Raw genomic sequence first — 25,291 nt, forward strand, 5'->3', positions numbered from 1 at the left:
AATGCTTTCACATAGCAACATTCACACAGTTGAATGGTTAGGATTTAGACAGTTCAAATATTGAGTTATATAGTAAAAGATAATTGAGTTTTGTAGTGAAACCCCTCCACCCTTGCCTCATCAAACTGTTTTACCACCTGTTCCTACAGGCAACTCTTATTTTTGATATCCTGAATATTCTTCCAAAGTTTGTAAATCATATACAAGAAAATACACGTGTCTTTTTTTTTTCCCTCTGCTTTCTTCAACACGAATAATTGTATACTATAACCTCTGTTGTACAACTAGTTTCTCTACTTGGAAATTTTTGCATATTATCTATAGGCTTTTCTTACTCTTCATTTGCTTTTGTGCAAGTTATTTAACTCCATTCCCTGTTAATGTCCATTTAAAAAGCTATCAATATTTTTCTATCAAGACAATGATTTAATGATACTAGAATGTCTGAAGTATATATTCTTAGAATGAAATTGCTGATACAAAGGGCACATGGATTTATAATTTTGATAGATCTTGGTAAACTTTCCTCCATAGGGATTGTAGTAATATATATTCTTACCAATATTTACTATTTCTTCACACTATGGGCAATAAAGTTGTTATCAAACTGTCAGGTCTTTACTAAAACCCCTATATATTTAGATTTTGTGGTTCACTTACTGAGCATGTTTTCACATTTAAAAGCTATTTGTGTCTCCTCTACAATGAATTGTTTATTCACATACTTTGCCTATAATTTCTACTGGTTTGGTCATTTTCATATCCAGCTATAGATACATATCTGAGGGACATTTCTCATTTTTTTCTACTCTGTTGATTGCAAATATTTTTTGCATTACATTATTTGCCTTTTAATTTTATTTATCACAGCATTTGCCCTATGGTTAGAGCTTGGATTTTTTGATGTAATTTATCAATCTTTTCCTTTGTGGCTCTTGGAATTTGTATCATAGTTTAAAAAGCTTCTTCCTTTGAGGTTATGAAATAATATTCCTAAATTTTCTAGTTTGTATGGTTTTTGCTCCATATTTATTTTTAAATTTTTTCATTAAGTTTACTTATTTGTTGAGAGAGAGAGAGAGAGAGAGGGAGAGAATACGAGTGGGTGAGGGGCAGAGAGAGAAGGAGAGGGAATCCCAAGCAGGCTCCGCACTGTCAGCACAGAGCCCAACGTGGGGCTGGAACTCACAAACTGAGATCATGACCTGAACCAAAATCAAGAGCCAGATGCTCAACCAACTGAGCCACTCAAAGCGCCTCTTTCTTTCCCCCCCATATTTATATCTTTGAGTCTATCTACAGAAAGTGTATGTTATAAGTTATAAAGCATGGATCCAATTTTACCTTTCTGACATGGCTATGATGCTATAACAATATAATTTCTTGGATTAGAATACCATTAGATTCCTCTGTGATTTGACATGTTACCTTTTGTTTACTCAATTTATTCAGCAAGTAGTTATCAAATACTGACTGTGTCAGCCAATGCTCTGGGGAGTGGTAATTTAGCATGGCAAAACTCTATGCCTTTGGAAGACTTGCATCCCAAAAGAGGAGATAGACCCAACACTGGAAAGTAACGTATATATGAGTACTCTTAAAAGCTAAGAAGAAAATAAGGCAAGGTATGAGGAGAGATTCTTCTAATTTAATTTAATTGATTTATTTTGTTTTTGAGGGTAGATTTCTGAATGGGAAATATTGCTGGTATTTCAAATAGGTCAATATGCATCACAGTAAATGATGTATTTGAGCGAGTAATGTGAAGGAGTAAGAAATAAGGTTTGAGGTATAAGGCATAAGAGAACTCAAGGAGGGGAAACAGCACGAAGCTCTGAACTTGGAGCTTAGGAGGCATATTCTCTTTAAAACAAGAAGTCCTACATGACTGAAGCAGAATGAGCAAGGGAGGAATAGCAGGAAATAAGGTCAGACCCTTAATTAGGTACCAGGTAGTAAGAGCTATGTGTGGGAATCTTGCATTTTACTCTGAGAGAGATGGGAAGTCGGGGAGCATTTTGAACAGTGAGCAGGAAAGTGAGATGATCTTTTACTTACATTTTAAAAAGATCACAATGGTTGCTGAATGGAGAACAGAGAGTGATCAAGCAAAGGCAAAGTAGGGAGACAATTTAGGAAGTTATTGCAATAATCTGGGTGAGAAATGATTTGGGACAGAGTTGTAATTAGCTCTGAATGTAGTAGTGTGAAGTAAGGTAAAGCATTCCAGCAGATAACTTCATTTGTTATTGTCTATGCTCCCCTTAAAGCTTCTTGCTATAAGGACTTCCACTTAAATTTGACTATATGTCTGTTAACTTGATATAGAGGTTGTTACAAAATTCCTGGGAGTAAAATGTGCTGTCTCCAATACCCAAAGTGACTAATCAGGTGTTGGACCTCCTGAGTAGTTGTTTACAGTTTGCCTTTAATGTTCTTGGGTTATAGTTCAGACAGCTCCCATGGTAACCACTTGAGTGGTGGAATTTTAGATTATACCCTCCATCAAAGTCCATTCACCCTTCGTCAGTTGTGTTTAGATGGCATTCAGTGCAATGTAGGCAGTTTTCCCAGCAGTGGCCATTATTACAAAGTCATCTTCATGGGGATTGTACATCCAGCAGCAGGTTCTCATTTGTACTAGGGTCTGTCTAATGTATCGATACCTTGTAATGAAGGTAAATTGATTTTGTTTTACTTTCAAGAGATATATAAAAAAAGGTCTAAGCCACAGGACTAAATGCAAGTAGTGGCAGCACATTTATTCACTGTTAGAATGTCAGATAAAAGAGAAGAACAGGGCTGCTTTCTTATCTAAGCCTCTGTGGTCGCTGGTAAGGCTCCAAGCATCACTGGCTTCCATTAGCCACTCAGGGACATTCAGTTTAGAAATGACATTGAGGGGGGCACCTGGGTGTCTCAGAAGGTTAAGCATCCCACTTCGGCTTAGGTCATGATCTCACAGTTTGTGAGTTCAAGCCCCGCATGGGACTCTGTGCTGACAGCTCAGAGCCTGGAGTCTGCTTCAGATTCTGTGTCTCCCTCTCTCTCTTTGCCCCTCCCCCACTTGTTCTCTCTCCCCACCCCCCCACCCCCCTGTCTGTCTCTCTCTCCCTAGCTCTCTCTCAAAAATAAATGTTTTTAAAAAACGAAATGACATTGGGGAACACAACTGCCTGAACTAGCTGAACTTGTTCTCTGAGAAGACCAATTATTTTTTTTTCCTAGTCTGAGTTATTATTTCAATTGTAAAATCTGGGAAAGGTACACACCCTTCTTGGCCATGCATTCCTTTCACTGCTTGATTGCAAAATATAACTGTGTCTAATCAACTTGTTTATGTATGTGGTAGACAGAATTCTAAGATGACCTCCAAACGCTGGGGTTCCAGTTCCTCTGTCAGTCATTCAGTCAAATATTAATCTATGTAACTCTCTGGAGGGATTTTGAAAATATAATTAAGATGCTAAGTTAGTTGACCTTAAAAAATAGGGAGATTATCTGGGTGAGCCTGACTTAACCATTTGAGCTTTTAAGAGCAGAGAGTTTTTTTCTATCTGATGGTGAATGAGAAAGTCAGAATCATGAAGCATTTGAAGCATCAGTAGAATCCTAAATGAGGGAGGTTCTTTTTGCTCACTTGGAAGGTAGAGAGAGGCTGGACCATGTGGAAAGGGATTTATAAGGCCCTATAAGACCTGAAAGCAGTCTATGCTGGACAGTAAATAAGAGAACAGGGACTCCAACTCTACACCTGCAAAGAACCAAATTCTGTCAACAGCCTGAATGAGCTTGAAAGAAGGCCCCGGGCTCCAGATAAGAACATAACTTACAGACAACATGATTTTGGTCTTGGAAGATACTGAGTGGAGACCCTAGTTAGGCTGTGCCTGGACTTCTGACTTACAGAACTTAGAGCTAAAAAAATGTATGTTGTTTTAAGCTCTTATGTATTATTCTTATGCAGCAATAGAAAACTAACATATCACTCAAGTGCCCAAAGCATCTTTATCCAGGCAAGAGAACAGGGTGGCAAAAAACTAGCAAGTATATTTCAGAAAGAAAAAAAAGGAACTCAAATACTAGGCATGTGTACTTCAGCATCCAACAAGTTCAAGAATGTTTGGATTGTTCACCTGAGAGAAGAGTGCAGGAGCAAGTCCCAGACCTAATCCCTGTATCTGTTCTTTCCATCTTAATGTTCTGAAGTCTAGTATGAGTTTTGGAATTGGCCTGTCTATGTTATTGCTATGAGAGTAGCCATTTCATCTCAGCTTGTCCCTTGTCTTTGTAATTTCATCACTTTCCCAGTCTTCAGAAATAATGCATATGTTTTAGTATCTCCTCAAAGAATCTGGCTTCCTATTTTCTGGCTACTACAAGAGCTACCATCTGGAATTTTCCTTTTGTGGCCTATCCTTATGTCTTAGCTCATCTGCTTGTTGGGGGGTCTTATTCTCTTATTGTCTCCAGGAGCCCAAAATAGTTATCTCTAACACCTTGCTGCATCCTGTACGATTAGGCTCCCATGGCTGCTTAGTTCCCTTTTGATCTCAACCAGTGATGCCTCAGTAGCCACTCTAGAGGATACTGGGATAATGGGCAGTTTGGCGACGCTGTCCATCTTGAGTTACTAGGCACCTATTTATTAGGCTGACTTGTGACCTCATGTTGTCCCTAGGTGGAAAAGCTTCCAAGGCCTGGGGTGGTCCAGTTAAACTCTCTAATTCCACAAATATGAAATCTACATGGTGTGCAAGCTCTCCTACAGATATATCAGAGGTCTTATCAGGAAGATAACTTCAGTAGGGAAGTAACAGAGCACACGACGTCCCTGAAATCTTGTTATTCCACACCATAAATGTTCTGCCTGCTCCATGGCCAATTTAACTGCAGAGAAGCATCTGTCTCTGCTAGCAGACAAGACTGGAATCAGAAGCACCACATGAACAAGAACAAGTCATATATCTACACTGTGATTCATATTTATTGGTAAGTATAAGAGAGGCTAGGGAACACCATCCTCATCACCCTCTTCTAAGTAAAAAGAAATGCATCGAAAGATCGCTGCATTTAGGGACATCATTGGAACGGAGGCAAACCAAGAGCAAGAGGATGCATACAAGGGACCCTGAGAGCTGCCTTGTCAGTCAGGAATGATGACATCAGTGGAGGTGATGGTCCTACTCTGCAGAGGACTCATTTTGGCTGTGCTAGCTCTCTGTTAAGCTATCCCCCAAACAGACATGAGAAATCAGGCTGCAGGGCTATCCAGATTTGTTTTTCATCCCATAGAGTTCGTATGTAGTATAGCTATTTACATTATTTTCTAAGAATTTTGTCTCTTGTGTTTGGTTTCACTATTTGGTTTTAATGTTTTTAAGAGAAAGAGAGAGAGAGAGAACACAAGTGGGGGAGAAGCAGAGATAGAGGGAGACACAAAATCTGAAGCAGGTTCTAGGCTCTGAGCTGTCAGCACAGAGCCCTACCAGGGTCTCGAACTCATGAACTGTGAGATCATGACCTGAGCCGAAGTTGGACGCTTAACCAACTGAGCCACCCAGGCACCCCAAGATTTCACTATTTTAAAGAAGAGATGCTTACGAAACAGTTTTAAATTTCTAGTTGGTATAAATTTTTTATTTTATGGTTTAATAGTTCATTTCTAGTTTGATCCCATTTTGTTCAGATAATATGTTGTGTGTGTGTGTGTGTGTGTGTGTGTGTGTGTACACACACTATTTCTTTTTTGGAAGGTTTTCTTTGGTATCTACTAAGTGAAATATTTTAGTAACTACTACATAGACAATTGAAAATAAGGGCCATTCTTTATTTCAGGACATAGTAGAACTCCTTTACTTGATTTTTCAGCTGAAAATGATATTTTGATGCTTAGTTTTATCAGAAAATGTAACCAGTTATCTTATTCTATCTCCCACTTTCTCTTCTCTTCTCCATTTTCACTTGTTATATAATTTCTACATTATTTTTACTTATTAGGGCACATAATATTTTATATTCTATCACTCTGATACGTTGGTTTTACTCTTGAGTTGAAGAGTCAAATACGATCAGTGTTTACCCCTAGTCTTTTTGCCTTTCTGTTTCTTATTTTAGGTATTATATTTGTGTTTGATCCTTCTTTATTAATCATCATTGAATGAATTGGGTTTTCATGGCAGGAAATTAACTGGAAGGAAATTTATGGTGGGGTTTGGAAAGGGATGACAGGATGGGAAGGAGCCAGAGTAGTATTCCAGCCTAGTTGGCTCTTCTAACTCCAAGGTCCCTTCTGCTCTGCTGCCAGACAAGCAGACTGCCTCTTGCAAATATGGTTTGTTTGTGTGGTTCTGAATTTACCTCCCCTGATTCATTGAACCAAAGTGAATCCAAGGAGTCTTGTGAAGCCAGCTGGTTCAGCCAATTCCTAAAGTTGCCATGAAAAGATTTAAAGGTACACTTCTCTTCAAATGTGATCCTCATCTTAGGGGACTCTGAATCCTATAATTTGGTCTGTTATTAATTATTATTACTTAGGACTACATCCGAATGTACTATATCCTAATTAATTATTTTGACTACGTAAGCTGTACTAGAGTTAGGGAAGTTAGCAATGAATTAAAATCTTCCATTACAACTGTGTTTTATCTATTTCTCCTTTAATTTTCTGCTTTTAGATTTGCAAATGTTGCTATCTTATTTAAATTCATATACATTATTAACTTCTATGTCCTCATTTTGCGTTGTACCTTTTAGTATTTTAGGTTCTCTACTTTTTCCAATTCATGCTCTTTTGTACTGAATTCCACAATATCCAATATTAATAATTAACTTTTTTACTCTCTGTGTATCCTTCTGTTTATTTTCAAAACTTCTTAATCATTTTGATTTTGATATGCTATTTACATTTTACAAAGCTATGCTTTCTTTTGTGGCATAGTGCGATGTACTTTTTTTTTTTTTTTTTTTTTTTTTTTTGGGACAGAGAGAGACAGAGCATGAACGGGGGAGGGGCAGAGAGAGAGGGAGACACAGAATCGGAAACAGGCTCCAGGCTCCGAGCCATCAGCCCAGAGCCTGATGCGGGGCTCGAACTCACGGACCGCGAGATCGTGACCTGGCTGAAGTCGGACGCTTAACCGACTGCGCCACCCAGGCGCCCCGCGATGTACTTTTTTAAACTTGAGCTAAATACATTTATATTTATTGATTTGGCAATCAATATATCAATTGCGTCCCTCGCCTTCATGAAGTGTATCATGATTGGTACTCTCTGAAATCTCCTGTCTTCGCCACTTGTGAAACTTCTTCCAAAGATGTGCCTGACCTGTTCCTTTCACTTAGCTCCTGCCCCATTGGCAGCCTTTACAATGTATAGAGATCATACTTAATTCCTAGTTTAATCAAAATGGAGTTTGTGGTTTGTTTTGACAAAATTTTGAAACCATTTTGTTATATTTTTAAATGAGTAATATCCATGCACATGGTACAAAATTCAAAAGCTATAAAAGTGAAAAATTTCACATTGTCCCTCTGGCATCCAAATTTCATCCCTAGGTGAAGTCTTCTTATCAATTTTTAGGATAATCTTCCAAATGACTGAGACTTTAAAACATATAGAGTGAAATACACAAATGTTAAGTATATAGTTCTGTCAGTGTTGACAAATGCATACATGTAAATTATGCTCCTATCAGGATAAAGAATCACGCTTTCCAAATTTCCCTTGGTTTCATCCAAAAATAATCTCTGTCCTCCCTCTAAGAGACAGTTACAGTTTTGATTTGTCTGTTCTTGAACTTCATATACATTAACAAGTACAATGTATATTTGTTCTTCTTTTTCTTACTGAACGTAATGTTGAGATTCATCCATGTTGTTTCATGTATCAGTAGTTCTATTTTATTGTTAAGTAGTATTATACTCTCCAAATATACAACACTTCATAAATTTCTGTGTGTTCATTCTATAGATCAATATATAATTCTGTTGTTATCAGCTTTAGTCTATTATATTAAAGTTGGATCATATATTCCTATAAATGTTTTTGTGGACATATATTTTAATTTCTTTTAGATGGAGCCTCATCAGTGGAACTTCTTGATCATAGGATACATGTATGTTTGATATATGAAATTGACAAAGTTTTCCCTTGGTTGCACTATTTTATTTTATTCTCCTACTACCAATACATGGAAGGACTAATTGCTCTATAACCTCACCAATACTTGGTGTTGTCAGGCTTTTCTTTCTTTTTTTTTTTTTTTTAAGTTTATTTACTTATTTTGAGACAGACAGAGGCAACACAATTGGGGGAAGGACAGAGAGAGAGAATCCCAAGCAGGCTCCACACTGCCAGCTCAGAGCCCAGTGTGGGGCTCAAATCCACAAAACTGTGAGATCATGATTTAAGCTGAAACCAAGAGTCGGACACTTAACCAACTGAGCCACCCAGGTGCCCCTGTTGTCAGGCTTTTAATTTCAGTAACTCTAGTTGGTGTAAAGTAGTATCCCATTGTGGTTTAATATTGCATTTATCTGATGACTGGTAATATCAAACATTTATTGCAGTGCTACTGGTAACTCTTATAGCTACATTGCAGTAGTTTGCTAGAGTTGCCATAACAAAACACCACAGACTGGGTGGCTAAAACAATAGAAATTTATCTTCTTACAGTTCTGGGAACTAGAAGTCCAGGATGAAGGTGGTAGTATGTCTGCTTTTTCTGAGTCTTCTCTCCTTGGCTTACACATTGCTGCTTCCTCTCATGGTCTTTCCTCCATGTAAGGGCATTCCTGTTATCTGTGTGTCCAATTTTTTCCTGTTGTCTTATTGGACTCGGGCCCATTTCAATTATTTCATAAATCACCTTTTTAAAGATGCTATAATCAAATACAGTCACATTTTGGAGTTAGGGCTTCAATATGTAAATTTTGAGGGGGTATAGTTCAGCCCATCATATGCATTGTGAAGTGTCTGTATAAGTCTAAATATTACATTTATTATTGAGTTATGTATATATTTATATATTCTGAAAACAAGGATAGGATATTAGTGAATATTTTTCTCCCCATCTGTCACATATCTTTTTATTTTCTTAATGGTTCTTTCGAAAAATAAGAGCTTATTTTAAAATTTTGCACATGTCAAATTTACTATCTTTTTCCCTTTTATTGTTAGTATTTTGGGTGTTAAGAAATCATGACATCTGTGTAAAAAGATATTCTCCTGTTTTACATCCAGGGCTGTGAGTCTTGTCAAAGTATTTTTTGTCTAAATATGAAATAGGGTCGAAGGTTTCTTGTGGCTGTTCCAGCAGCACGTGTTAAAAATACTTTCCTTCCTCCACTGAACTGCTTCAGTACCTCTTTTGAAAAATCAATTAAAAGTAAAAGTATGGGTTATTTCTAGACTCCTTATTCTATCCCATTGTTCTAGTTATGTATGATCAAGTTATATATCCTCGTGACTATCCCACTGTCTTAAATACTGTAGCTATATGGTTAGACTATCTGGCAATAGAAATTCTCCAACTTTGTTCTTTTGATATTTGTTTGGCTATTCTAGATCCATAAAATTTCCATATGCATTTTAGAATCAGTTGTCAATTCCAAAAAACAAAAACAAAAAACAAAACCCACCTTGCTAGGGCTTCAGTTGGGAAGGCATTCATTCTACATTAATTCTATAGATCAGGTTGAGGTGAATTTAATTTTTAACAATTAGGGGACTTCCAACTCATCAGTATAGTGTATCTCTCCATTTATGCAAGACTGGTGTAACTAAAATTAGCATTTCATGTCAGTTTTCAGGGTAGGTGTGTCTCTCATCATTTGTTAAATTTATACAATGGTATTTTATATTTTTATATATCCTAAATTATATATATTTTAAAGTTGTTTTATTTTCTCCAAATTTTTGCTGGTATAAAAAACATAATTAATTTTTATGTTGACCTTCTATCCACTGATCTTGCTAATCATGCCTTTCTCTCTTTAATAATGCCTTTCTCTCTTTAAAGTTTATGCTTTTTTTCTTCCTGCCTCTTTATACTGGATAGGACCTCTCACCTATTGTAGAATGGAAAAAAAATCTGCTCTGGATTTCTCCATTAATTATGTTAGCAGCCGTGGCTCTGTGTGGCTGTGTGTATGTGTGCACATATACACATGTATATACTTATATACACTTATATAAATTTAATTATACTCTACCACATTGAATGATGTTTTTATTTGTTCTTAGTTTGCTAAAAGTTTCTTTCCTGAAAATTTGGAAACAAAAAGATTTTTGTTAAATGATTTCTTCATTTATTGCAATAGTCATATTATCTTTATTTAATAATCTAGCCACTTTAATTGATTTTGCAAAACAAAACTAAACTTGCATTCATGAGGTAAATCCCACTTTAATCATGTTAATCTATCCTTTTTATATACTGCTCGGTTTTTTTTTGCTAACATTTTGTTAAAATTTTTGTGTCTTTGTACATATGTTATTCTGACATGTTTTCTTTCTTATAATATTCATGTGTGGCTTGGTATCAGAGTTTATTGACATAAAGTGAGTTGGGAAGTCTTGTCTTTCTATTTCTTATGCAAAACTGATTTCATATCTTCTTTATATTTGAAAGAAAATTCACCAATAAAGTCATCTGGAACAGGAGTTTACTTTAGAGCAATATTTAAATTATAAATTCATTTTCTTCAGCAGAGTTAGGGCTGATAGAATTTCTATTTCTCCTTGTTTCGGTTTGAGTAGATTTTAGCTTTCAAATAATGTATCCATTTCATTTAAGCTTTAAGTTTGTCATAAACAACAAACCATTCAACTTGTTATTCTTGTATTTGCATTCAATGTTCAATTATATTTTCCTATCTATCTCTTTTTACTTTATTCAATTAAACTTTTTCTTTCAAGATAGAAATTTGTTTGCAGTTGGAATAGTACAGAGAGATACCACGTACCCTTTATCCAGTTGTCCCCCAAGGAAAAGATTTTCCAAAATTATAGTATATATCACAACCAGGATTTTGACATGCACATAATTCATACACAGAATGTCTCCTCAGTACATGGAGCTCTCATTCTGCCTTTTTTTCAGTTACAGCGACTTCCTTCCCACCCCACCCCTGCATTAACACCTGGGAGTCATTATATGCTTCCCATTTCTATAATTTGGCACTTTGAGAAAGTTACTTAAGTGCAATTATACAGTAATTTATCTTTTGGGATTGGCTTTCTTTACCTCAACCAGTTCTCACAGAGTGCGCTTCTTTGGAGATCCACCCAGGTGGTTGCCTGGATCAGTATTTTTATTTTTTATTTTTTTGCTTTTTATTGCTATGTAGTATTCCATGGAATGGTTGCTCCAAAATTTCACACTTTGAGGGAAACCTTTGGGGCTATTATAAATAAAGCTGCTATAAATATTTGTGTATGGCTTTGTGTCTGAGCATAGGTCATAATTTCTTTGGAATAAATCCTAGGAGTGCAATTTTTGGGTCATACAGTAGTTACTTGTTTAGCTCTTTATGCCAAATTGTTTTCCAGAGTAGCAGCACTGTTTTATGTTCTCACTAGCATTTTATGAGTGATTCATTTTCTCTGCATCCTCCAGCATCCAGCATTGGGTGTTGCCATATGTGTGTGTGTGCGTGTGTGTGTGTGTGTGGATACATATATGTGTTTTGTTTTTTTTTTACTTTAGTCATTCTCCTTGGAATATAGTGATATCTTTTAGAAAAATTTTAAATGTTTATTCATTTTTTAAGAGAGAGAGAGAGAGTGAGTAGGGGAGGGCCAGAGAGAGAGGGAGACACAGAATCTGAAGCAGGTTCTAGGCTCTGAGTTGTCAGCACAGAGCTGGACACAGGATTCAAACCCACCAACCAGGAGATCACAGACCTGAGCCGAAGATAGACGTTTAACTGACCGAGTCATCCAGGCACCTGGAATATAGTGATACCTTAAGTGTCCATTACCCCTCGGTGGGGAGGAGTTTGCTACTGGTTGGTAAGAAAATTCTGGCTCTCTACTTGGCCTTCTCTGACCCCAGACTAGTAGGGATATTGGGTCACCTTACTAGAAATTTGCAGTAGTGGAAGTCCAGGCTCTTCTCTTGTCCTTTGCTAATAATGCTTGGATGGAAGCACAGTTTCTTCTATGTAATTGGCTAGACTAGAGTGATTATGTCTAAAGCACCTCTGACTTGCTAAGTCTCCTCTTATTGAGTTCTTTGGCTACAGAGAATAGTTTTTGTTGGGGCTTTTCTTTTCTGCTGCTGTTTGTCTTTCCAAGTTGCTAGCTTAGTCAGCTCCTGGTCCAAGATCTCTAAGGCAAAAATAAACTCCAAACATCACCATCATATCATTCCTTGGGTACTAAGCTCCATAGCCTATCTGCACTCTATCTTTATAGACCTTTTGTGTTTATTTAATACATTATGTTCAAGGTTATTAGTTTAGTTTTTTGTTTGTTTGTGTTTTTTAATAGGGAGAAATAGGGAAAAGTATATCTACTCCATCTTCCTGGAAGCATTAGTGTCAATTTTCTTTTAATCAAATGAAGAAACAGGAAAAAATTAGGCTTTTCTGTTTATTATTTCTGAAACAAAGGTTCTTTTACATAGGCCTGGGTTTTCCAGCTATCTGTATCATTTCCCTAAGGAACTTTTAACCCCAGCCACAGCAGTTTCAGTGGTGGGTGAGGAAAAGCATCCAGATAACAGTGAAATGAAGAGTAAATGAACGGTGATAAAATGGTAACAATGACTTTCTCATCTCACATTACAATAAATTTGGTAATGGTTACTTGTTTTTTATTGCTGTTATTTTTAAAAGTGTTCATATCCTCAAGAATTAAGAGACAGGAAGAATATAAGGAAATAGGGAGACAGGTCTCTGAAGAGGTATATTCAGAGCACAGAACACAAAAGAAAACACTTTCCTACTAAAATAAGAAAAATAAAATAAGATTTTTTTGATGTGGATATATACTTGTGGGTGGCGAAAGAAAAAGTTCATGAGATTCTTGTCATCCCAGGTGACAGAAAAGTCTCCTTTTTACTCTCAAGTAAATGTTAAGGGCATCTGCTAAAAGTGAATGTCAGATGTAGATGTCTTAATCAGACTGGGGAAATTCTGGAATTGCAGAAGGAAGCAAAACAGGCATGTTACAGAATTCATGGTCATAACCAAGGTCCCAAAGGAAGTTGGGAACTACAGTCCTGTAGTGATATTAATCTGCTCATTGGCTTTTAGTTTTTTCTCAATTAATGTTCCTGACACTAAGTGAAAGGAGAGAAAATAAACATTTGGAATGATAAAGGGTTTCAATTTTTGCAGGGAACATTGGATAAGGAATTAAAATGTGAGAAATAGGGATGCCAGGGTGGCTCAGTTGGCTAAGTGTCGGACTTTTGATTTCAGCTCAGGTCATGATCTCAGAATTGTGGGATGGAGCCCCCTGCCAAGCTCCACGCTGAGCAAGGAGCCTGCTTAGGATTCTCTCTCTCCTCTCTCTCTATCCCTCCTCCCCTGCTTGTGCTCTCTCTCTCTCGATCTCAAAATAAATAAACATTTTTTTAAACGTGAGAAGATAATTTATGGAAATTGTTAATAATGTTCAATGCTACAGAAACATCACAGTATCTGAGGGATTACAACATACCTTCTACTGACCCAAATCATGAGATGTTAAAACGTTCACATGCCCCAGGACAGCAGCAAGTAAGCATGCTGCTACCCCCTGTCTTCCAAATGACAATGCCAAAATATCTTTTTTATATATTTTCATTGATATTCACACATTAAAGAGGGAAATTACTTTCATTTAAACATTTTAGTCTGATGACTTACAATGGGGCTATGTCCTGATAAACCCATCATAAGCTGAAAATATTGTAAGTTGAAATGCAATCAATATACTTACTTAACCTATTGAACATCAGAGCTTAGCCTAGGTGACCTTAGACATGTTTAGAACCCTCACATTAAGCCCACAATCATCTAACACAAAGCCTATTTGATAATAAAGTGTTGACTATCTCATGTAATTTGTTGAATACTGTACTGAGAGTGGCAAACAGAATGGTTGTCTGGGTACAGAGTGATTGTAAGTTTACGTAAGTTTACAGAAGATGGTCACTTCTTTACCCTTGTGATCACGTGGCTGACCAGGGGCCACAGCTCACTGACACAGTTCAGATCACAGGAGTGTTATACCTCATATCACTGGCCTGGGAAAAGATCAAAATTCCAAATTCAAAGTATGGTTTCTACTGAATGGGTATCACTTTCTCACCACCATAAAGTAGAAAAATCCTATGTTGAACTATTGTATTGTTGGACTAGACTATTATTAATCTTATCTTAGATATTTTCTTATCACTTAAATCTAGTCTTCATTTTCTCTATACATTCATAAATTGCACCTACATTGTTATCTTGCTATATTCACCTCAGCTGAGCATACTCACAAGCCTGTCTTAGAAAGTGCAGGATTTACAAGGTCCACACATTGTATGGAAAGTTTCACATATGTTAGTTAGTATACTCATTACATTGGTTCTTACTGGAATTCACTATTTTGCTCATGAATAAGCAATCTCACAGGTGTAATAACTTTCCTAGGACTGCAACATTTTTAAATGATAATCACAGTAATCAAACCCAGTCTCTTTGTCTTGAAGTCAGTGTTGTTTCAACCTTATCCTACCAACTGCCTTTCATTTTGTGTTATCATGATATATTATCTTTTAATAATACAATATGCTTTGGAAAAATCCTGCCCCATATTCCACTTCAAGATTCTTCTCCACATTTTCTTTTCTCCTTTCTGTACTTTAGCTCCCTACAGATAAAGCATCACCTTTCCAACCCCTGTTCCCTGGTTCCTGGAAGCAGGCACCCTGGCAACACTACGGAAACCCAGGGCTCTGGAAACAAAGATTTAAAAATACTCTTTGAGAGCAAAAGGGCTAAGCTTTCACAAACATGTCCAAAGTTGGACATTTAATCATTTATGACCATTTCCACCTTAAGAATCCAATACATTTAAATTTCAAAGATGAAGTCTTTGTTTTTTAAATCAATTTTTTGTCTCCTTATTTAGAATTCTAAGCCTCCAGTTCATAGTTTTAATTTTCTTTGATGATGGCACATCAGTAATGTCCTTTCAGGGTAGGATTTGTTTTCAAAAGTGTCATTGTTTCACATGTAATAGTTTATATTTACCGAGGTCTTACTATCTATCAAAAGATGTGCTAATGTCTGGCCATTTAAACTATTTAGGAAAAAGCAAACAAACAAACAAACAAACAACAACAAACTCTATAGGGCATATAATGCACATAGCTGTAATGAAGCAAAGAATGAATTTTATCAGGCAACATTTTTTTTTATTTATAATTTTTTTAATGTTTATTTATTTTTGAGAGAAAGAGAGAGAAAGAGAGACAGAGTGGGAGCGGGGAAGGGACAGAAAGAGATGGAGACACAGAATCTGAAGCAGGCTCTGGGCTCTGAGCTGTCAGCACAGAGCCCGATTCGGGGCTTGAACCTATGAACCACAAGATCATAACCTGAGCCGAAGTAGGACACTTAACTGACTGAACCTCCCAGGTGCCCCATATAAGGCAACATTTTCTTAAGCATTTATCAATGTTATTTTAAACAAAAACAAGTTGGCCTACTGTGGAACCGTAGTTTGCATCTATACCTTTGGAACCAGGAATAGTTATTGTTAAATAGTGATATCTGAAAAGGAGAGTAAACGTTCTTTGTTTCTTCTGAATTTCTTTTTTTAATGAGTTAGTAATGTCTGCAGTAACCGCTGTGGATATAAACCTGACAGAATTCTCAACTCATTTAGTTACTGTTGCAATAGGCAAACAATGCCTGGTGGGAGTGATGATTAAAAAATAACAACAGAGACAGAAGAGTCTTGGAAAAACCAAATCCATAGTGGGAACTTTACTCATGTTGTGTTGTGTTCTCTTGTCCCTTCAGAGAACACAATGCTTTCATTATTTATGCAATGCTCTGGTGAGTGATGGCCATACTATAAAGGCATCAAAGTTGAATGATGAACAAACCTCCCTCTCCTCATGTACCCACAGCATCAACTGCAGGAGATACAGTCCTGAGCATGAATAGTATGAACCGTGCTTCTCAGGCTGTAAGGTGTTATTTATAAGGAAAAAGGAGGTAATTATTTCATGCATATCTGTAGGAAGTGGGACAGTAAAGAAGGAATGTCATGACTATAATACACAGTTACTTTATGATTTTCTGATTCCTAATTCCATGGGTTTTGTAATCAAGGAGAAAAATAAATCCAGTTTTGCCCCTGAGATATACTCTGCATTTTGGAATACATCTCAGAAACAAAGAAATTACTGATTATATGTATTATTTCCCATGATACATTGACATTGGAGCCACCAATTTTTAAAAACATATTCTATTACAGATAGAAAAAGAACTTTCCCATTTGAGGCCGATTCCCTTATTCAGGGATATGAACAATCTGGAATAACTAGCATTGCTATTGAAAGTCATTGAAAATTGAACAGGGTTTTTTTTTCCCCTGAGGGTAGAAAGAAAAATGAAGTTTTAGGATCAAAACAGTCTGATTTGCACAGTGATCCTTGCATTACACAATATATAGAAGATAAATAATAACTTTGACTAAATGGACTTGAAGTCGTATGAATGTCAACATCTTTTCCATATGAATTTCAACATCTTTTCCTAAACACAGAGAAATACATCTTGTGAGCAATTTATAAAAAGTACACTTCTTCTTTCTATGAAGCCTAGAATAACTACCTTCTCATTAAGATAACTTTATCAATAAATTAACACAGTGACATTATTGTATTTATTTGTCTGACCTCAATAAATTCATGGTGATTTGTATTAATAAACAATTAAAATGCTTCTAATATCAAAGGTTGTGTCTGATTTCTTCAGTTCAAATTGAAACCCTCTCCCTGTATAAAGAATAAACAGAGAAAACATACAAGATCATGTCCTTTCAACATGAGTGGATCAGGCTTTATAATTACAGTCTGAGGATCAAAATGCAAAATACAACACACATGCACATACACTCTTTCATATGATAGAATACGGGTCAGTTCTTGCTCAAACAAAACAAAAATGGTTTCTGTAGGAACAAGGCATTATGTAAAAGCTCTGTTTGAGAGTTTCTTTCTAAGCCTCTGCTTGCAGATGAGCTTGCATTGAAAATCAGCTATTGCCTCTTTCAAAGTTGACAGGTACACTCAAGCAGGTAGAGAAAAATGCCAACAGGTAACAGCATATGCATTACTCAGGGATGCCTGCACATCAGAAATGATTTGTATCAATCTTTTCCCAAACTGAACAGCCCTTTAGGTAAAATTGTATTAATTTTTTTTAAAGTAAAAAGAAAATATCTTTGAGCTTTGTTTTCAGCAAGACATGGTGAAGGGGGTTTTGAGGTAAATGCTTCTGAGTACTGGTTTGAAAGGTTTTCACTAAAACAAAAGTGGGAAGGCTCTGCATGGTGGCTAACAACCATTGGGGATGGCAGGAGTCTTTTGAGCAAAATAAAATCTAGCTGGTGGGATAAATGGAGATTTTATAGTGCCTTAACTGTAGGGAAGTTAGTGGACATCCGTCAAGCTAGGTTAATGGCGGGTGAATGGAAAATGGTTTAAGGTAATTTCCTAAATGGCAAGCTATAGTAGGTATAGATTTGCATAAATTGCAAAATGCATTAAAAAGCTCTTTTTTGGCCACATACATATTTTCTCATGACTTCTTTAGAATCCCTAAGAAAATTAGTAGCTGCAAAATTATATCCATTCAGTGTGGACCCTGGGAACTACTTGGGAAGAGCAGTAGAATTAAATGGACTTCTGCACTTAAGCCAGATTGGGCAGTGCCTTTATTTCTTCATGTTTAATTTGTCTATTTGCCATAAAGTCAAAGGCACAATACATTTGGTAATATATATATATATATATATACGCACGTGTATATATATATATACATGTGCGTATATATATATACACGTGCGTATATATATACACACGTATATACGTATATATATATACGTGTGTGTATATATATATATATGTGTATATATATATACACACACGTATATAGATATATATAACAAAGATGCCAAGACAAAAGGAATATTTCAGGATAAAATATAAGATAGTGTGGACTTAAGGTAGAGGTGCAGTATCCCATTTTATACTTCATATTAGCTGATGAAAAAGAGTTGTGGCATGGGGTGGGGGAGGTGGAGTCCCAGGTAGTGAGAAAGAGAGCTTGATTGACATGTAGTTCCATATGCGTAAACACTGCCAGGATTGAAATCAACAGCTCAACAAAGGGGCTTAAAAGTAGAAGTAGGCATTATTTCACTATCTACTAGAGGAAAATGATATTCAAACTAACCAGGAGATATAATGATCAGCGTTATTTAATGTTAAATATTTTTTAATCAATGGATCTGAATAATAGTTATTTATAAAATCAGATATTCTCCTATCTTTATATATATATCTTGAAATATACAAAATCAATAGCAAATGTCTTCCATTTATATTTTAATTAGACTAATAGTGCTTCTACTGATAAAGGTGATGTGATAAAGGTAATACAGTAAAGAAAACGGGCTGTAGCAAATGTGAGCTCCATTAAGATAGGGAATTTTTTCTTTTTCCTTTACTAGCAGCTCCCTGAGCACCTAAAAGAGGCCTGGTACAGGATGTTTGTTGAGGGTTTACTTTAATTAATTAGACATATAACATGACCCAACACATATCTGAAACAGATCCTCCCATCATTTTCATCTTGGTTTTAATATTCTATTTCTTTCCTATTTCTACCCAGGCTAGGATTTGTGGTTTTTATCATTGGTGATCATATAAGTATAGATGGCCTTCTGTGACCGGGTTTGGTTTTTGCTGCTATTACTGTTACAAGGTAGCAGAGGCAGGAGTCATTGGTTTACTTTTCTTTGGATCCCCAGTTTCTAATAGAGTGTATCATATAGTCAGCACTTAATAAATAGCCTTTGAATGAATGCACTGAGTACAAGGAGTATGGAGTTCTGGTCCATAAAAAATTGGACAATGTTTTAGAGTTCAGCTGTTGTATACTAAGAATAGTGACTAAACATTGGCTTTAAGGTCAAAATTACAGTGTTCACACCTGGGTTTTTGCCCCTGACAAGGTGGGCAACACTGAGCAAGTTAATTAAACTCTATGTTCATTCTTTATTTAAATAAGGGATTTTAATAATATCTATTTAAAAAAATTTTGTTGTAGAAGAATAAATGAGGCAACATATGCAAAGTTCTTAGATCTGTGCCTGGAAAGTGGTACATGCTCCGTAATGTGGGCTATCACTGCTTCTTTTATCCTTCATGTACCTGAAAAAATCCTGGACATGAAACCTGTGCTCAGATCAATCTCGTATCAAATCTTTGACTTTATTTCTTTTTAGTTGCATGACTTTGGAAAGGTTATTAAGCGACGTTTGCCCCTTTCTTTGCCTTCAGGGTTTGAAGAATGAAGGAAACACCTATTGTATTTGAAGCACTCAATGCATATTAGGCACACAATGGTGAGCGCCTGTGTCTTCTTTACTTTTCATTTTGGCCATATTTCATGCCAGTATGTTTGCCTGTTTCTTCTCCCTGTCTTCTTAGGATGAGGTTATCTCAGCAGAGCATTTCACATTCTAAACTCAAAAGTGACTTTTGTGTGAGAGGTGTAACATATTTGTCATTCAAGCTTTTACCACTTTGCTGAGTGCCAAGTTTTTGTCTGTTTGTTTTCCTCTTTTTCTTCTTTTATTAAAGTCGAGAGTGTTGAACATGGTTGGGAATAAACCATGGAACCCAACTGAAGAATGCTAATTCATTATTAAACTGAGTACCTCAAACTACAATCACTGTCAACAACAAACAGACCAAAAACAACAGTATAGGCTTTGCTGAACTGTATCTATGATGAACAAATATACTGTATGTAAGAATAATAAATATAAATATATGAACTGGTTAGTTTATTTGCATACAGTGTAGACCTAGAATACACTAAAGGGACTCTCATAAATTTACCTTTCATAATACTCTCATAAATTTACCTACTTAATTAACTGATAGACAGATAACATGGTGGAAGGTTGAGAATCTGTTCCTTACAGCTATCGTATCTTCTCTTAGAGCCAAAGTTAACGACTAGTATCATGGTTGGACCCATTTCTCTGGGATATTGGCGCCAATGTGTTTTCATTCTGAACTTCTGATATACCTGGTCTGGGAGTCAAGATGTTGTCTGCTTAGGAGGTCATTGGAAGATGTCCTCCTTCCTTCCACTCAGTTCTGGCTGTTGCCCATGAGCATTCAACTATCTCTACACTGATTTTCATGGAGACAATTATTGGACAGAGCTATCCTAGCTTTCCAAAATCTAAAGTCACTCCTGTCTGCCAAGATTTCTAGACTGGTGAAACTTTCAGAACCTTAAAACATCAAAGAAGCCTCTTAAGACAGAAATGGATGCTTGAAAGCGGACGGGAGTGGGGTGGGAGAAGTAGTAATGTGGAGCCATGTAAGACACAGAGTGGAGCGTAACCAATATTAGTCACTGGTTACCAATATAAGTCTCAATTCGTATCCTGAAAACAAGCAAAGCAATAAAAAAATAGCTTTAACACATACATGAAGAACACTTCAGAGAAAAAGGATTTTTAGAAAATATAGTTAAAATTTGGAAGACTCCCAATCCCCATTTTGACTTTCCCATTTTACAGATCAAGTAACAGAGTCCCACTTCAAGGTTCTGTGTAAAGCTGCCAACCTGGTTTACTAGTGGGGAATTAACTAGTTCTAAGTTCTTTTTATTATGTATAGTCTTATCAAATTAGAGAAAGGGAAAGAAATGCACAAGAGATTAACAGAATAATCACCATGACCTGACTATCCAAAATGTCCTTCATTAGGCTTTGTTTTTCTTTTTTTTTTTAAATTTTTTAAACATTTATTTATTTTGGGGAGACAGAGAACAAGTGGGGGAAGGGCAGAGAGAGACGGAGACACAGAATCCAAAGCAGGCTCCAGGCTGTGGGCTGTCAGCACAGAGCCTGACATGGGGCTAGAACCCACAAACCGTGAGATCATGACCTGACATTAGATGCTTAACTGACTGAGTCACCCAGGTGCCCCTGCTTTGTTTTTCTTAAATGTGTCAATTCTTCCTCTCAACCATGGTCAGCTCCTAGTAACCCAGTTCACAGCAATTCTCCTTGAAACAATTTATTAAACTGCTCAGGTAAGGCATTGGACTGTTTCTCTTTAAGCAAAGTTTATTGATATTACTTGTACCTGAGTCCTCTATTTCTCTAGCTGCTTTGAAGCCAAAGACATAAAGATACATCAATTCTCGATTACATTTTTAAGGACTCCCATTCAAATTTCTAGTTTATTCTTTGGTTCTCTTACCCCTTCTAGTGGAGGACCACCCTTATACATAGTCTTGTTAGGAAGAATAGTTTGATTCTATTTTGTGGGAAAATTACTTGCCTGTGCCTGTCTCATTTTTTATTACTTGATGTTTATTTCCATTAAAGAGAAGTACAGCTTTGCTATAATCACACCTCTTGAACACTACTTCAGTTTAAGTGTGCTAGGCTTGGTTTTTAAAATTATCTTTTAACATTTGGGAAATTTTTTAAAAATATGTTCTCACATGCTTGTTTAAAAAATCATGATATTGCCTTAATTTTTAATTTTCTTCAATGTTATTAATTTTGGGGGAAGACTGATAATATTGCATCACTTTTGTATTCTGCTCTGCATTTATAAAGTTCCTTCATATATTAGCTGATTTGAGTCTTATAATGGCCTGGTAAGGTAAACAGGTCAGTCACCATCATCCATATTACAGAAGGAGAAATGAAATTTAAGAGTTAGCTGGACTTTCCAAAAGTCACATACTTATTGAAAAAGAGCAGTCAAACTTAGATCTTTTGACTTTATGCCTTATTCTTTGTAAACACATTGTTCTAATAAACAAAGGAAATGGCCAAAGTGTCTTTAAAGAAATCATCCAGTGGTTTAATTTTTAACCTTGTAGTTACCATCTTAGGAAAAGTGGCATTGTTTCGGGTTATCTAAGATATATCTATGTTGAAGCTTGCCCTTTGCTACTGTGTGTGTGTGTGTGTGTGTGTGTGTGTGTGTGTGTTTCTCTCAAAAAGGAGAGGAGAAACTCATAAAATGTGGTTAATTCTCACTGTGGTTGAAAGGCAAAGGTTATAAAGAACAATAGAGTGTAAAATCATTTTACATTGAGAATAAGGGATGAACTCAATTTTTGAAGAAATACCCACTTCAGCAACACATTGGAAAGATAGTAGGGGGAACCAATTTCCTGCTGTCATAAATAAATTGCTGCTTTGAATAGCTTGTTTGGTGCCTAGAAAGGAGAATGGAAGCATTTAGTTAGTTTTGTGATGTGTGACATTGAGTAGTTGATGAAAGCGGTTTTCACGGTGATCATGAAAGGGTGAGATTGTTCCCTCAATGGAGTGCTCTATCCTTGGGCAAGTGGAGACGTCATTTTCTTGTAACTAGTGATGAACAATGGGACTTAAAATGAGACTGTACTTAGAGAAATAGTGAACACTGGCAGGAAGGGCAATTGAAATAACTTTGGAAAATAGAATCAGCCTCAGACTCTTTAACAACAGTCGATTAGATGGTTTCTGTGCTGTATTTATTAATGATTTGGAAGATGAAGTAGATATGAAGTTGGTAAAGTTTACCCATTATAATAAGTTTCTCTGAGAATAAGTAGTTCAGATGATGGTGAGAAACTCCAGAGGGAGTATTAGTATGCTTTCAGAAAATATCAGACAAGCCTAAAATAGCGTATGTCGTTAAAAATAGCCTCAGCTCTGTATGTACACATTTTTAACCTTGTGACAGTTCAACCAATCCCTGTGGGGGCTAGAGACAAATAGGTGTTTAAAGTGTGACAATAATGGGAAATAAAAGTACTTTGTTAGAAATTCATAATCTATGTGACAGCTGCCATGATCCCATGATCTAACTTCTCAAAAGGAATGCCCTTCTTTGCTCGTGATTATTCCCATTGAAAGAGCCAGAGAGAGTAGGTGTTTCAAGAGGAACATATAATGGTAAAGATGGTTGCAAGCCAAATATAAACCACTTGTAAATATCATATTTAGTGATAGCAAGCATCCTTGATTGAGATATTATGTTCAAAACAATGGGAGGAATCATTTTTTTTTTCCTATTGTCCTCAATGTTCGACCAAAGAATACCTAATTCAAACTAAAATTAAATTATTAGATTAAAAAAATTATGGACTGTCTACCATGAAATAAAACTTTGAAAAGAATTTAGCACCACAATTATAAACTATGTTTATTGTTTTTAAGCATACTTAATCAGGTGATTGCCAAAAATATCAGTCAAATATGGGTTTCAGAAAGGTCTCTCATACACACAGAATTATAGTTAGTGCATTGACCCATTATATTTTCATATGCCTGTCTTAGTCATTAGACCAAATTCTCTGGATAAGTCACTGTTTAACCGTGTACAGAGGCTTAGATATGGATAAATTCTACAAGCAGTATTGGTGATATAGTGTGTGTCAGACACTGTTTGGTTCTGGAAATACAATACCAGGTCTTGCCCTTTGAGAAATCTTCAGTTCATAAGATGCTTATTCATATTTCGATGTAACACAACAAGGGTTCCAAGAGACATAGATGTTTTAGGATGCTATGGAAACCCAGACAGAATACCACTTAACTCATTCTGAAGTAAGGGAAGAGTTTTAGAGGAGTAAGTTAAAATTTGAAATATGAGTAGGATATTTCACATTAGGAGTGGATAAATATATTCTATGTGAACTCTAAAAGGTAAAGAATGATGCAGAGAGTGCTATATAATTCCAAATGGAATTTATATTCCGTTTATGTATTATATTTGTTATGATAGTATAAAATGTACATCTGTGTGTACATGCATGCGTATTCGTAGATTTGTAGAGGTGTGTGTGTGTGTGCATGTATGTGTGTGGTGTGAATTAGGGTGGGAATAGAGGCTCTTAAGATACAGTTTTATCATTTATGGAGGGCAAAAAACTTAAAATAGTTTGGACCCTCCATGATAAATGTTCTTTCCTCTAAACACACTGCAAATTTGAATCCGGGGAGCCTTAATAGGCTTGTTCTATCTGATCCTGACTGCTGTGAAATAGTCTCAGACCTGACACGTGGAAAATATCAAAAAGTCTCTTTGGCTCATTTCAGGATGAAGGTCACATCCATATTAATTGCCCTTATAGTGAAGCCTTCCTGGAGGCCACCTGTCAGCACATCTGGAGCTCATGTTGCTGCTGCTTCCAACACGGCACCATTTCCATCTCTACTCTGACTTCAAAGACCCATCAAGGTTGATGGTAAGGATCTGGGAAGGGACACAGCAGAGATTTACTGGCCCAGGCTCAGGTCTCTCCTAGCATACTAAAATTCCCTTTTCTCAGTTGCAGGACCTAGCAAAAGAAAGGTCATTTAAATTTGATATTTTCCAAAATGCCCTTTGGACAGATACTGGAAAAAAAATGTTATTTGATTTCCCAGGTTTCACTCAGGTTTTAGATTAAACATGAATCAAAATGATCTGTTTTACATATCAATGAAATAAACATCATTACTTCAGGGACCCCACTGTATGTTTAGGTTCAGTTTGAATGTTGTGACCTTAGTCTTTCATTGAATCACATGGGAATAAAGAAATCATACATATAAGGGTGTTATTGGGTATTATATATCCCTATCCAGAACCCAGAGTCAGACCCAGCAAGATAAAGTATCTATTGAATTCTATGAGAGAAATGAGTATCTCAGGATGGGTTCACATCTCCCTAACTTGAGTTTGTGTGGATCAGAGGAGTTTTCACTGGAGTTCTTCTGGAGGTTTAATTCCTTTCTTAAATGGCTAACATTGTATTCTTAATTCTCCTTAATCACTCATTTCAGATATTTAATGCATGTGATGTGGGGAAGAAGAAATAGTCCTTGGTGAAATAAGTGTGGGAAACAGGATATTCAAGTAAGGAAGTGTTTTTGTGCCAATATTTCTCATAGTTTTTGGTATCTTAATACCCAATGTAAACCTCAAAGAAAGGATATGATTTGGAAAAATATTTCCTGATTTTATTTTGCTAATTTATCTGTGTT

General features: G+C 36.2%; 1 long non-coding RNA gene across 1 annotated transcript in view; it reads left to right on the plus strand.

The window, feature by feature from the left end:
- The window catches only part of LOC132673857 (uncharacterized), a 226,363-nt gene extending 201,859 nt beyond the window's left edge, over positions 1-24,504 (plus strand). Inside the window, exon 3 of the long non-coding RNA XR_009608239.2 lies at positions 24,362-24,504. This is a non-coding gene — a long non-coding RNA (uncharacterized LOC132673857). The remainder of the gene's footprint in view (positions 1-24,361) is intronic.
- The last annotated feature ends 787 nt before the right edge of the window (positions 24,505-25,291 follow it).

The sequence above is a fragment of the Panthera onca genome, chromosome C1, assembly GCF_046562875.1.
Source record: "Panthera onca isolate mPanOnc1 chromosome C1, mPanOnc1 haplotype 2, whole genome shotgun sequence".
In the NCBI taxonomy this organism is placed as follows: Eukaryota; Metazoa; Chordata; class Mammalia; order Carnivora; family Felidae; genus Panthera; species Panthera onca.